Source organism: Marmota marmota, unplaced genomic scaffold (assembly GCF_001458135.2).
Source record: "Marmota marmota marmota unplaced genomic scaffold, marMar, whole genome shotgun sequence".
Taxonomy (NCBI): Eukaryota; Metazoa; Chordata; class Mammalia; order Rodentia; family Sciuridae; genus Marmota; species Marmota marmota.
The window spans coordinates 6,347,255-6,361,293 of NW_025999894.1; the positions used below are offsets into that span (position 1 = coordinate 6,347,255).

General features: G+C 58.0%; 1 protein-coding gene across 1 annotated transcript in view; it reads right to left on the reverse strand.

Annotated features, from left to right (window-relative positions):
* The window catches only part of LOC125613921 (protein sidekick-2-like), a 166,906-nt gene that overhangs the window by 150,958 nt on the left and 1,909 nt on the right, over positions 1–14,039 (reverse strand). The gene's annotated exons all lie outside the window — the stretch shown is intronic.

A 14,039-nucleotide genomic window follows, 5' to 3' on the forward strand; every position in this document is an offset into this window, starting at 1 on the left:
TTTTTTTCCTTCTTAGGGACACATAAGATTATGGCATGTCTTGGAATCGTCTTAGGTCAATGGAGAATGAGGTGGCACTGCTGATGGTGACGGGTCTCCAGGGCTCAGCGCACCCCCCTCCCCCGATGTGAGCTCGGTTCTGGGTGCTCTGTGGGAACTGGCGTGGAGACCCAGGGAGCTGAGAGGGGCAGAGGCTGAGCACAAGGTCACGGGCAGAGGCTGAGCATAAGGTCACGGGCAGAGGCTGCACAGGTGGGCAGAGTCTACAGGTGGGTCGGGAACACGGAGGCCTCAGGTAGGACAGGCCTCCAGAGAAGCCCCTGGCCTGTTAGGGCCGTTCCCCATCCGCCAAGCACGGCCCTGGGCTACCCTAGGAGGGAGCGAGTGCGAGGGAGTTTCGTTTCTTGCTTCCAATCCACATGTTCCAGATGGGGAAGCTGAGGCTGGCTATTTGGCCGAGGCCATCTGGCCTCTAAGTGGCAGAGTTAAGCCAATTTCTAGGCCTAGGCCGCCATGGAAACATCTTTCATGGAGAGTTTACAGGAGGAGCAGGAGGGGCAAGAGTGGCCCTGAACACCTACTGGTGGACAGCAAGGCTCTGTGTCCATTCCCGAGTCCACCATCCACAAGCCCAGGGCAGCTGCTTGAGCTCTCTGTGCCTGATGCCTGATCCATACAGTTGGAAATACAGAGGGGGAAATTCACAGAGGGAGGTCTGGGAAATGGCAGAGGCTCCGTCCATGTGGCCCTGTCACTGAGTCCTGCGTTCTGGGTGGCTCCAAAAGCTACTACAGACCCCCCCGAGCCCCACTCACGGCCTTGGTGTCAGGGGTGAGAGTTGGGGCAGCAGAGGGGAGTCAGGACGGCCCGGGGGCCTGGGGAGCGTGACCCCTAAACCACTGCGGGCCGCTGGCTTCAGAAGAGTGAGGCCTTAGGAAGGGCCTCTGTGCCGCTCCAGGCCGGTCACTCTTGGTCCCTGATCCCCAACTTGGTAAGGACAGTCACCCCCACCCCAAGGAAGGTTCTGGACCCAGCCCTCCCCCCGCAGGGCTGTGGCCGCTCCACGGCTGAGCTCTGCGCTGGGCCCTGGACTCCAGCTGCCACCCTGGCTCCTGGCTCAGCCGTCCATCCAGCGGCTCCGGCTCCCACTTCTGCTGACACAGCATCCATAGCTCAGATTCCTGTGTGAGGAACGGAGCCGAGAAAGAAGAAAACTCAGTCCTGTCCCGGGCTGGCTGTCCAGCTGAGGAGAAAATCAGATGGCCCCAAACTGCAGTGGACAGAGCCTGCAAAGGGGACATGAAATCCAGGTTCTGGATCTGAGGCCTGAGATACCTCACTTGCTTCTCTCAGTCCCATATCCTCCTCTATAAAAGGAGGAGGCCCTTTGTGATCTAACCCTAGCGATTCTCCGGTTCCCCTACACTCACGTGCTGCTCCAGGACCCGGAGCCAGAGGAAGAGGAGAGGGAGGAAGCCACAAGCCCCCAAAGCCCTTGGTAGTTGCCTGGGTCTTTCGTTTGCCACGTCCCTCCTGAGGTCCGCATGGCTTTATGAGACAGCGCGAGGGTCCCCCAGCAGAAGCCACGTCTGAGGAAGTCACTCAGCGTGACCAGGCACAAGCTGACCCTGGTGGCTGGGCACCAGGAGGAGCACAAGGTCCCTGCTGTCAGTGGGGAAGGAGGCAGAGCCCCAGCGTCCCCGAGGCAAGACAGGCCCCCTCCGTCCCACGGGACTTGGCGTCACCCTGCACACCCCTGGAGGCCCCTCTGGGCAGCCTTCTCCAGTCGCTGCTGATCTCCCAGGTCCCCTGCCCCTACCTGCACCTCGCGCCCCTCACTGTCCCCCGAGACCGATACATGCTCTTGCACCAGAGGCCAGGGACCCGCTCAAGCCCTTGCTGGGTCCTGGGCACCGTGCCTGGCGCACAGAGGCGCTCAGAAAACGCTGGGAAAGCGAACAGCGTTCCTGACTCTGCTCCCGTTGACTCAGTGGAGGTTCACCCAGAGCCTCTGGTGACCGTCGCCTGCAGGAGAGAAGTCTCTGGGCGGGTTCTTGTTTTATTTTAAGGAAGGACACTGCTGTGGGTCAGTGTCCCCAAAGGCCTGTGCACTGAGGGTTTGGGTGTCAGGCTGTGGCACTATTGGGAGGTGATGGGACCTTTAAGATCCCGGTTCTCTAGCGGTGTGCCATTGAAGGTGACACAGGGAATCTGGCCTCCTCCCCTCTCTTTGCTTCCTGCCTCCACGGAGTGAGCAGCTTCCCCGGTCATGTGCTCTGCCACCAGCCCAAGGCAGCAGGGCTCAGCCCCTGTGGGCCGAAATCTCCAAAGTTCTGAGCCAAAGTGAACCTTTTCCTTTATCAAGTTGATTTTCTCAGGCAGCCTGTCATAGCAATGGAGAGCCACCTAACACAGATGCTGGGAACAAGAATTTGTTTAGGAGACAAGAGAAGAATGAGTGGGAGTCGCACCCCTACTCCCTGGGACAAGGCCACACGTCACGTTCTCGTGTGCATCAATCAGCCTCTGCCGTAAAAGTGGGCACAAACCCCACCGAGGCAGTGGGTCAGCCCAGCCACCACGGCAACACCCCTCCTTGGGTCAAACATCTATGCCAGGACTTCCCAAAGTGTGGTCCCTGGACGGATGCCAACAGCACCTGGGAAGTTGCTAGAAATGCAAGTTTCCAGGCTCCATCCTGGACCTGCCCTCCAGGTGTTCCGCAGCAGACCAGGATCTGCACCCTAACAAGCCCCCAAGGGTCGCTCCAGGCCGCCCTCCCCCTCTCTCACCAGGCAGCACCACCTGGGCCCCAGATGGAAGGACAGAGCCAGCTCTTCCCATCAGTCCTGCTGCGGTGCCCAGGTGCCTCCAACGCCTGGCACTGTCATGGGTCAAAGCCCCCCTCCCCCCCTGCCAGCGCCTGGATCTCGGCTTTGCCTGGACTCCCAGCCCCTGCCCTGGGCCTGCCGCTGCAGAGGTGGGAGAGGCGCTGGAGCCGGCGGCTGCCCTGCCCTGGGCCAGCATTCCAGGTCCCTGGAGACACAATCAGCTCTAACATCGCAGGCGAGGTGGCAGCCGGGCGGCACGGACAATGAGTCTGTGTCCTCCCCACGCCCTCCGCCAGACCACTCTCGGACCAGGGCCTGCGAAGGAGGCTGAGCCGTCAAAAGGACCACTGTCCCCTGGACCGGTCCTGCTTCCCTCTGCCCAAGGCCCAGGCTGAGGCTGGGAGCCCCTCAGCCCAGTGCCCTCTCCTCCTGGGCTGAACCATGTTCCTTCATCCTGATGGTTTCCAGAACCTTCTGGGTTCTTCATTCCCGTGGCCTTAAGAGAGAGAGGTTAAATGTCAACACCTCCTTCTCCTCCTCCTCGTCCAGCCTCTCTCTTCCTGGACGGGGGGGACGGGCAGAGGACAGAGCTCTCCAGCACCCAGAGCAGCAGCCAGGAGCGCTCCTGTCTTGGTGTCTGATTTCTCTTCATTAGTGCAATCACATCAACACTGACAGCGGCGTATTTATTACTGTCCTGACGACAGCCGTTTCTCACCCAGTGATGCACAGACTGATAATCAGCTTGGAGCGGAGCTAACGAGGGACTCCCCAGGCCCTCCTCAGCCGCTCTGGCCGGAGAAGGCCTGCCCTGCAGACACTGCACCCTGGCAGGGACAAGAGCTCCAAGTGGGGAGGTCAAAGGTCACCCAGCTGAGCCAGCAGAGCCAATGAGCACGCTGCCTGTGGGGAGGAGACCGCAGGGTTGACTGAGCAATGTGGTGCGGTGCTGGGCACAGCCTCAGGGCAGGCGCTCTTCCTCCACTCTGGGCTCCAAGTCCAGGCCAGGGCAGCTAGAGGCTCACAACAGTGATGGGCCAGGCTGGCTGCCCAGTGGGAGCCTGGGAAGCCCGCTGGACGCAGGAAATGACAGAGCCTGATCAAGAACACGCAGCTAGTCCAGCTCAGCGGCACACTCCTGGGAGGCTGAGGCAGGAAGATTGCAAGTTCAAAGCCAGCCTCGGCAACTTAGGGAGGCCCTAGGCAATTTAGCAAGGCCCTGTCTCCAAATAAAAAGTAAAAAGGGCTGAGGACGTGGCTCAGTGGTTTAGCACCCCTGGGTTCAATCCCCGGTACAAAGAAAACAAAACACACGGGGGACGGGGGGGGGGGCGCAGAGCTCGGTGCTCAGAGCTGCTACAGAGATGCAAACTACCATAGGCCTGCTTCACAGCCTCTTCTGAAGATAAATGCAGACACCACATAGAACCTACGTGTTCCCCGATTATCAGCTCCTAGGGCCTAAGGTGAATGTGTTTACGGGATCCTTTCACAAAACCTCAAATTTATGTGAGTAGTTTCCACAGATATCCCATTTACCCCTCACCCCTACCTATGAAGGAGGCCGGCGAGAAGGATTCAGGTTATTAACATGGTCAGCACTGAGGTCCGGGACATTCAGGAACTTGCCAAGGTCACGTCACTTGTAAGAGAGACAGTGACGCAGGTCAGCTCTTTCCCCGGCCATTCTTCTCACCTGGCCAGCTCTCCTGGCTCACCTGCACAGCCAAATGAAAAGGGTCCTGTGCCCAGGACGGTTACCCAGAGCCCAGAGTGGTGATTCAGACCCTCACGCAGTGGGCTGCCCACTCTATTCCAAACACGGCCCTGTGGGCCTGGTCCAGGCTGAAAGGAGGAGGGAGGAGAGGCAGAGAGCAAGAGACAGGCCTCAAGCTGAAAAGAACCCAAGAAACTCCCACCACCCCGCAGCAGGGTCCCCTGGGGGGATGGCAGCCTCCCCCGTGGGAAGCATCGCCACAGACCAGTCGTGGTGGACAGTTATGGGGGCCCAGAGGCCACCGTGTTTGGCACACAGGTGCTCCAGAAGGCAGGTCTATACAGAAAACATTGAAATTTCTGAATACAAAGGGTCAAAATTCATATGTAAAGCATCTTAAGAGTCTTACAGACACTGTGACCCAAGAAATCAGTTCATCCAAGTTCTTCAAAGCAGGTTTTGACATATATGGCGGGGGTTGGGGGGATCCAGGAAGCCCCAGAGAAGACCAGCCACGTCCTCTAGCTTCATCCACTAGCTCTAAAATATTCTTTATGGTTTAAAATAGAATTCAGACAGGCCGTGGAATAGAATGCAAATCTCCAGATGTTTAAAAAATAAAACACGAGAAAGGTCAAGGTCATGCGGGTGGACAGTGGGCGGCAGACTGCGGGGCCAGGGTGGGTGTCTACCCTCCCCTGATAGAGGCCCCTTGGTCGAGTTTGGAACTGCTGTTTTGATGTCCCCTTACTTTCCTAATGAGGACACTTCAGCCACAGAGTCCACGAGGCCTTGCCCAGCGGGACCCTCTGAGAATCCCGGAGGCCTCTGAGGCCCACGCGGCATCGTGAACTTGTTACCTTCTCTCTGGCTCCCTTTGGGTGAAGTTCATTAATTGGGAAAAATAATTGATGTCTCATACCTCAATCCTTGTTGATGAAGGGTTATTATCTAAACTCAAGGAGTCTATAATTAAAGAAATCAGCCACACACGCATTACAAGATCACTCAGAACCAACAGGGCCCAAGTGCCCAACAGGCCTGCAGCTGCTGGCACCTGCGAGCCTGCCACCTCAGGGACTGGGTTCTGGCGGGTGGTCACACTGGACAGTGGGGGACAGGTGGACTGGGGTCAGTGGAGGGGGCAAGGGGTCCAGGAGAGGACAGGGAAGGGTGCTCGGGGTCCCGGGTAGAAAGGGCAGCCTGAGCTTGGGGCAGGGCTGGTGCAGGGCAGCAGGGCCAGCAGCGGGGCACAGGGACCGTGTGCCAGGGTTGGAGGTGGGGGTCCCCAGGGGCGTGTGAGCACAGGGGTGTAGTGATGGAACTCAGCATCCAGACCCTGTGGCCGAGACTGTGGCAAGCAGATGGGCCACCCAAGGAAAGGCTTGTCCTGGGCTGGAACCCGTGCCGGCCCCTGTGACTGCCCAAGCTGGGGACAAGACTGTGGTCAGGTGAGACTGCTCCTGAATGCCCCAGGCCTGCTGGCCCACAGCAGCACAGAACCCCTCCTTCCTGGGGGGACCTGTTGGCCAGGCCAGAAGCAGCGGCCCGGGAAGGAGCTGCCCTGCAGGCCTCGCCCCTTTCTTACAAATCAAGTGACCTTGGCAAGTTACTATTTCTGGACTTCGACACTGTCAATACCAATATTAACACAGTGTCAACCCCTCTGGTCAACTCCCTTCTGGAGTTGGGGCTGCAGAGAGAATAGGAAGTCCGTGAAACTCCTCAGAGAACTCTGCGGTCTCAGGAAAGCATCCAGGGGAAGCACTCACCCCGAGGCCCGAGCAGCCAGGACCGCTCCGGATGCGGGTTCTCTCTTGGCCTAATAGGAGAAGTCTAGATGCCACTGGAAGACTGTGCAGATCAAAGGAAACTGAGACCGTGGAGAGGCCAGGCCACCCATCACATGGCAGGCCCAGGTCTGGCTTGGTTCTGAGTCTCCAAAATGAGGATGGTAGGGACGGACAGACAGCTCTTAGGCTTCCTTAGAGCCTCCCACGCTCTGAGCACTGTTCTAAGAGCTTAGCACTGACCCCTGTCTTGACCCAATGAGGTAAGCAGGCTGTCACCCCTACTTTACAGACAGGCTGCGTCACGCAGCCCTGGTCACACAAGCAGTCCATAGCAGGTAGGATCGGAACCCAGAGCGTCGTCCATATTTCAGGGTCCTTAGAGGCCCGTGGTGTCCCCCCTGGGCCCTCCAATGCCACATTCTGCACTGGCTCTCCTAGCTCAAAGCAGACTCGTCACCAACTGCTATGGTGCCACAATGACCCACGCGGTCAGCTACCAGCCACATTCCTGGCCCTAGGCAGACCACACACAACCTCTTGTCCAGTTCACACCTACCGAGGGGGCCCCCCCAGGAGGTGTCCAGGGTCCTGGCTCCAGCACGTCCTTGAGAGCCACCTGGGTCCACTCGGAAGCTGAATGCCCTGAATGGGCCCCATTACAACCAGGACCCTTTCCTTCCCTCAGGATTATCACATCACCAAGATTTCATGGTCCCCCTGGGTCACTAATAGCATCCTGGTGGCATCAAACTTTAATTGGCTCTCTTCCCCTTCTCCTCCCCCACCCCATACCCTGTTCCGTTTTACAAGGGTCTGTGTGGCTCTGTCACTGCATAAATGTCCCAAGTGGCCTGAAGGAGACTCCTCCAGCAGCTCATCCCAGCCCCGGGGAGGGCTGGAAGGAGAGCAGGGGATGGAGCGCTCTCATTCTGCCAGCTCAGGCCCCTGTGAACACCACCAGGTGGGGACGTGAGCCGGGAGGGCCGGGAGAAGGACAAAGGGCGAAATCGGGGCTTATATCCAGACTCTACCCCCTTCCCTGGCCAGCCCTGGTCTCCTAGGGCAAAATGGCCCATCGCCTCACTGGCCAAAGGCCGCCTCTCCTTGAGAAAGCCACGGGGGAGCAGGGCAGCATGGGACAGTGGAAAGTGGACAGGTGTGAGGACCCAGAACCTTGGGTTCAAATCCTGGCTCCCTGCCTTTCTAGCTGGAGCCTCAGTTTACCCACATATTGAGTGACAGGAAGGACTGTGGCAGGCAGTGGCTTTGCGCACCCTGCCATGTCTGAGAGGTACAAGTGAGCACACCACGGCGGAGCTCCAGGACGGGGACAATGCCCTGGAGGTCTCAGCTGGGAAAAGGCAAGAAGAAGTGAGGTCAGACAAGGTGGAGGTGAAATGTACAGTAAAGACACCAGCAGAGAAAATCGGAGCACTAAATGCCAGCCGAGGACCTCAGGACCCCCAGAGGGCCACCACAGGAGAGTCAGGTGCCACGCCATGACGTCTTGGTCAACGAGAGACTGCGTAGGGGATACTGATGTTCCTATAGCACAATGTCGCCTAGTGACGTGGTGGCTGGTGGCTGCCTTCGTTTGTCTGAGCCTACTCTGTGATGTTCCCACGATGAGAACCCACCTCGTGACGCAGTCCTCAGAACGTATCCCTGTTGTTAAGTGACACACGACTGACAAATATAGTTCGATTAATTGATTAAGTGCTTATAATAAATGTCAGCCTTATTCTGAGGGCTCACTGGCATTATCTTATTTTAGGCTTCTATCCTTGTTTATAGACAAGGAATCAGACGTTGGGAATGCAAAATACTCAGCCCCGAGTGGAACGGACAGACAGTGACAGAGACTGGTCACCCCAGTTCCAAGGGACAGATTGCCACTCGTGTACCGCTTCTCTATAGGAAGTGATGACAGGGGCTGGGGGTCTGCTTTCGGAACAGCCCCGTCTCCTGTGTGACATGCAGAGTCCACGGTCCTTCTCCGTGGAGACGAAGCAATGCCGGGCGTGACCAGGGCAGGCGGGCCAGCTCTTTTCCGGCACCCGGAAGCCTGCACTTCCCAGCTCCCTTGCCGTGGGGTGGGACCGTGGGACCAATTCTGGTTAGAGGGGCTGCCCCAGGAGAGAGGGGCACAGCATTTACCACGACCAAAGCCTTCCTCTCCCTCCTGGGCTCCACGAATTTCATATGGTGCATCCATGGCCCGGTGGGGCATCACCCCAGCCCTCCACGCCGTAAAGGCAGAGAGCAGGTCGCACGGGGTCAGTGAGGACCCCACAGCCACCTGATCCAGAGGCCAGGCCTACTAGAGCCCCTTCACCTGTGGGGCCGGAGCCTGGAAGGAGCCGGCCTGGGAGGGGCTGCGCTCTCAGTGGTCAGCGGCAGCACCACTCGGTCCTCCATAAGCCCAGGAGGTGACTACGGGGGTGGGGGGGGCTCCCACAATGGGGGGCTCGGCTAAAGGACTAGGAGGGCTCCAGGGCATGGTGGGGAGGGAGACGAGGAGGAGGCCGACCAGAAGGGAGAAGCAGGCAGGGCCAGGTGACAAGGGCTGTGTCACTCAGGAAAGTGCCCACTCCTTCACTCATCCCTATGAGTTGGGCTTCTCGTCGGTGCCAGGCACTGTCCTAGAGGCTAGGGACATCATATTAGGAATGCAATGAGGCCCCTTCCCTGCTGGGAGAGACCAAGGGTAAAGCAGCAGGCGGGTCAATACATTGGCGGCGGCGGGGGCGGGGGGCGCCCAGGGCTGCCCAGAAGGCTCCATTGGGAAAGGGGCGCATGCTCAGAGGTGCCAGTGTGGGGCACACAGGGATGCAGGAGGGACACAAGAGGGACCCGAAGGAAACAACGAGTGGACTCTGCAGACCTCAGGGGGAGTGGGCACCCCCAGGAGCAGCAGGAACTTCAAGGGTCAGGGAGGAGGCCGAACCATCTTAGGAGCTCCAGGAGAGAGAAGGCAGTCCTGGGGGGACAGGGGGAAGGGACGGCGGCCACACAGCGGCAGAGGAGACTTCGCATGGGAAGAGGAAGGGCGGTGATTCTGGCTTCCTCAGAGTCATGTGACCAGCACACTCTGAGCATTATTTAAAGCTTATATTTCATAAACATGACATTTATTAAGAGCATCTTTAGAGCAATTTGGATAATTGCATTTAATCACCCAAACAACCCCGGGAGGAAGACATGGGAATTTTTTTTGTTCTATTTACTCATTTTACAGATGAGGAAACTGAGGCTCAAGTCACCATCACCCAGCAGCAGAGGCAGGTCTCAAAGGGGCAGCCCAGGCTGGGAGCCGTCCCCTACGAGCACCTCCCTTGTCACAAGGGCCTGGCAGAGGCTCCTAGGCTCAGCGAGGGCTCCCTGCCCTGGACTCCTGGCCCAGGGTGTCTGATGAGACAGCTCTGCAGCTGCCCCCTCTCCCTTTCCCCCAAGGCCCCGAGCAGCCCTGGACAGTCCATGGCCCAGCGTGGCTCCCTGGCCTGCCTCCTGCCCAGAGTGTGGACAGCAGGCGCTGGGAGGCGGGGAGCACGGGGGCGTCTGAGCAGCCAGACTGTTTTCCTTTCCGTCACGGGCAGTGGGCCGCGCTGGCCCGTTAGTTGCTATTGGCATCCCAAGGCCCCAAATTATGGTGACTAATTCCCGCCGCTTTAGGCAGCTCCAGGTCTTCCGCAGTGTGCTCCAGGGGGAGCCGGGTGGAACCCCCACAGGCAGCAGGGTGGCACCCAGCATCAATTCTCACTCCCCTCCCGATGCCTGGAGGGCCAAGGAGCCAGGGGGAGAGGGGAGGGGGCTCCAGCCCATCCAAAGGCCTTAAGCCAAATCCTGGGACAGCCAGTCACTAGGAGGCCGATGCCTTCATCAACATGAAACAGGACCCTCTAACAACCAGCTTGTACCACGGGTGTGCAAGCAGACCCGATGGCCAGTTGTCCAGGGATTGTGGGCAGAGAACAGTTCTAGATGACTTTTTGTTTTGTTTTGTTTGAGAGAGAGAGAGAGAGAGAGAGAGAGAGAGAGAGAGAGAGAGAGAGAGAGACAGAATTTTTTTTTTAATATTTATTTTTCAGTTTTCGGCGGACACAACATCTTTGTTTGTATGTGGTGCTGAGGATCGAACCCGGGCCGCACGCATGCCAGGCGAGCGCGCTACCGCTTGAGCCACATCCCCAGCCCCTCTAGATAACTTTTGTGTCTTCCCAGTCCCGGGCTGTGATTCCACTTGTCCTTAGGACAGAGAGCAAGCCCACTCTCCCTTATCTTTAGCTTAGAGCCCAGCCGTGTCCTGGGGCACAAGGTCAAATGCATACCAATATGCAGTTTAACACATCATCTTAAAAGTCCACCGCTGGGGCACTGTTAAAACAGAGATGTGCTGTAAAGCATTTGGCCTCCTTCCCAGCCTCCCTTCCCTGATGGAAGGAGGTTCCTGGCCCCTACTCCAGCCTTCCAGTAGAGGACACAGGGAGAGGCGGTCGAACAATATTTGCAGAACAAATGCATGAAAGGGAGGGTTCCTGAGGCAGGTGTGGGCAGCCCATGTGAGCTGGCCCTCGGGTGGGGTCTGAACTCTTCATCCTAGGCAGGGGGATCACCGGCAGCCCGTAGAAGCAGCCAACCCAGGTCACTCATCTACCCACCCCAAGAATGTTCCAGATCCCCAGCTGAAGCCTAGGGGCACACAGGGCGGGGGAGAAGGAGCATGGGAGAAGGGAACCGAGAGCAGACACCTCCCATCCCACTCTGGTGTGGGGCTTTAGATGGCTGAGCCCCAGGCAGGCGCGACACCCGGTCTCCTGGTAATTAGCAAGAGGCCCTGATCAATAAGTTATTTTTTGCTGTCAGTAATTAATAATTACAGCTTAGCCACACCATGTAATTAAACTTTCATCCTGCTCCCTTGTGCGCTGTTGGGCTCTTATTGTGATTAGCTCCCAGCACTAAACTTTCTCCCTTTGGACCCCTCCAGGAGCTCCAGAGCAGGAGTTCCCGGACCTCCCCAGGGCTTCCCCACTGCCTGGCTCACTCAGTGCCAACGCCCTGTTGGTCTTCCCCTGGCATGCTTCTCTTGAAAGAATCTTCTGGACCAGCTGGTTAGGTGCCTGTTGCCCTCCTTCCGGCCTCTGGGGTGGCCAGGATGACCCGCAGCAGAGGGCAAGCTTGCGAGCACAGGAGAGCTCTCTCTCTGCACTGGAGAGAATGCAGTCAACCAGGCTCGCCCAACCTTTCCAATCCCGGGGTCTGCGAGGGAGCACACGAATCTGCACGATCACCAGCTCCAGAGAGCTAAGAGCTTAAGGGCCACTCAGAGGCCCACAAAGGTACCCATGGAAAGAAGTTCAAGAAAGCTCCTGGGTAAGACAAAGGAATTCAAGGTCTTTCTGGGGGAGTGGCAGGGCACCACTCTTCAGCGTTCCCTGACATGCAGCATTAAAATACTGAAAATGCTAACAGCAATTGCCAAGTGTGAAGCCCCTCTATGTGGGGAACACCCGCCAGGGCATTTGAATCCTCTAGTGTCAACTCTACAAGGGAGAAGCTACTGTTCCCAATGTACAGATGAGGAAACCGAGGCTCTGAGTGGCTGAGACTTTCCGAGACCTCTGTGCAGCTAAGCAGCAACGCCAGATCATGAGAGCCCATTCTTTCTACTGCCAAAGCCAATTCTCTTCCTACAATGTCACTGAACTTCACGTACGAAATGAGTTTGAATCATGGTACATCAGATGGTGGGGATGTGGTCAAAGAGTGGCTTTCAGTACACCCAGGTGATGGAGTTCCGTCCCAGCCCCCGGCAAAAAGACCCTCAAAACTAAGCAAGGTCTAGACCAAGATCCAGTGGTGTGGCCAGTGTGAGGTTTGTCTCAAGGGAGAGTGGGGCTCCTGTGCTCAGAAGTGACCAGACAGTGCAAGGACCTTCAACTGCAGACCAAGGATCCACGGCATAGTCTCAGACTCAAAGAAACTCACTTACTGACCCCAGAGTAGATAAGAAAGGAACCTGCATCCTGACCCCACCCCTCCAACATGCAAACCAGCACTGCCCCCCAAGCAGGGGCAAGGAGGCTGTGTACCCCGTTCCCACAATCCTCTGCAGGGTTTGCTGCTCCAAAGACAAATGGAAGGAGGGGACCGATGCTGGCGAACAAACACTCTTGGAGCCAGAGAGCACAAACGGAGCAGCAGGGGCCCTGGGCAGCCTGACACACAAAAAGGCAGCAGATCAATCAGAGACCTGCACCGTTCTGACAGACAGCAGGCACGGCCCTCCCGCGGGAAGCGCAGGGATGGGAGTAGCCTGGCCTTCACTTCAACAACAGTGGTGGATATCCTGGCCTCAGGTGGACGGCACAGGTGTGGAGGCGGGGAAGAGAGGACAGGAAGACCCTGAAGGAAGAGCCACCAGGTGCCCTGGGGACTCCAAAAGGGCCTGGTCATGGATGGGACAAGAACTGGTGAGCACCTGCCCAGGGAAGTCACATGGTTCCTGGTGGATGTGCAGTCAAGAAACCAGAAGGATCCAGACAGACGGACACCCCTCAGAGGCCGTCTTCTGGGAAGTAATTTCCCGGGCATCTCAGCACATACCCAGGAGGCACCCCTGGTAGACTAGAGCCCATTCCTCTGCCAGAATCACCCTCCCAGCACCATGCCTAGAGGGGCCCTGTCCTAGTGCCAGGCAGGAAAAGGTCTCAGAACTCACATGGCCCAAGCCCTGACTCTGACCCCACATCACCAAATGGCCTCAGAAAAACCACTTACTGCCGCAGGACCTCAGTTTCCCCATTTGTTAAATGGTCACTAGAATAAAATGACCTCTGAGGTCCTCGTCTACTGGAAATTTTTATGACGATCATAAAAATAATAACTTTTATTACCTTACATTTATGGATCTCGTTGCAAAATTTCCAAGTGCTTTTATCTAAATTACCTCGTAAAATCATCCCCTCAACCCTGTGAGCCAGAGCCGATCATTTTTATCTTTGATCCTGGCTCTGGAGATTGCCCGACTCGGGTTCCTTCCTCCCCACAGGCTCCAAGACCCCAGATGTAGAGTGGGACCCTGTCAGGCTTGCACCCCCCCCCCGCAGTCCGGCGCCCCCCGGGTGGGTCCGGTGCCCTCCTGAGCCTGGAAGAGGCCAGGCCCAGCGGAGCCCAGGTTTAGACTCATCTCCCTGGGCCCCCAGCAGGCGCCGCTCGGACACCGCTGGCACCGCTGTGCGGATCCGCGAACCCCAAAGCAAGGAAGCGCGGGTGCAGCCGCCCTTCCCCGCCTTGACCCGCCGGGGAACTGGAGGGACGTCTGGACATCGCCCTCCAGAAAGGGACTGCGCGGATCCCACCCCACAAACGGCCAGCTCTTCTCCACCACAGGCTGCTCCACGCAGCCCAGGTCAAAGCACAGGCTGCCAGACAATCAGCGACCAGAGGAGGCTGGAGGCAGGGGCGGGCTGCGGGGCGTGTCTGGAGGTGGGTGGGAAGGAGGCCCCAGCCCCTCCCTGTGCACCACCCCCGGTGGGTTTGCGGCTGCACCCGCGGCCCCAGGCCCATGCCGAGGAGCACCACCGGCCCCAGCAGCCGGCCAGCAGCGAGGCGCGGGCTCCAGTACGTGGCCAAGCAGGGCAGCCGCCCTCCAGAGAGGACCAAGCCGGCGCCTAGCATCCTCCCCCAGCTCCTTCC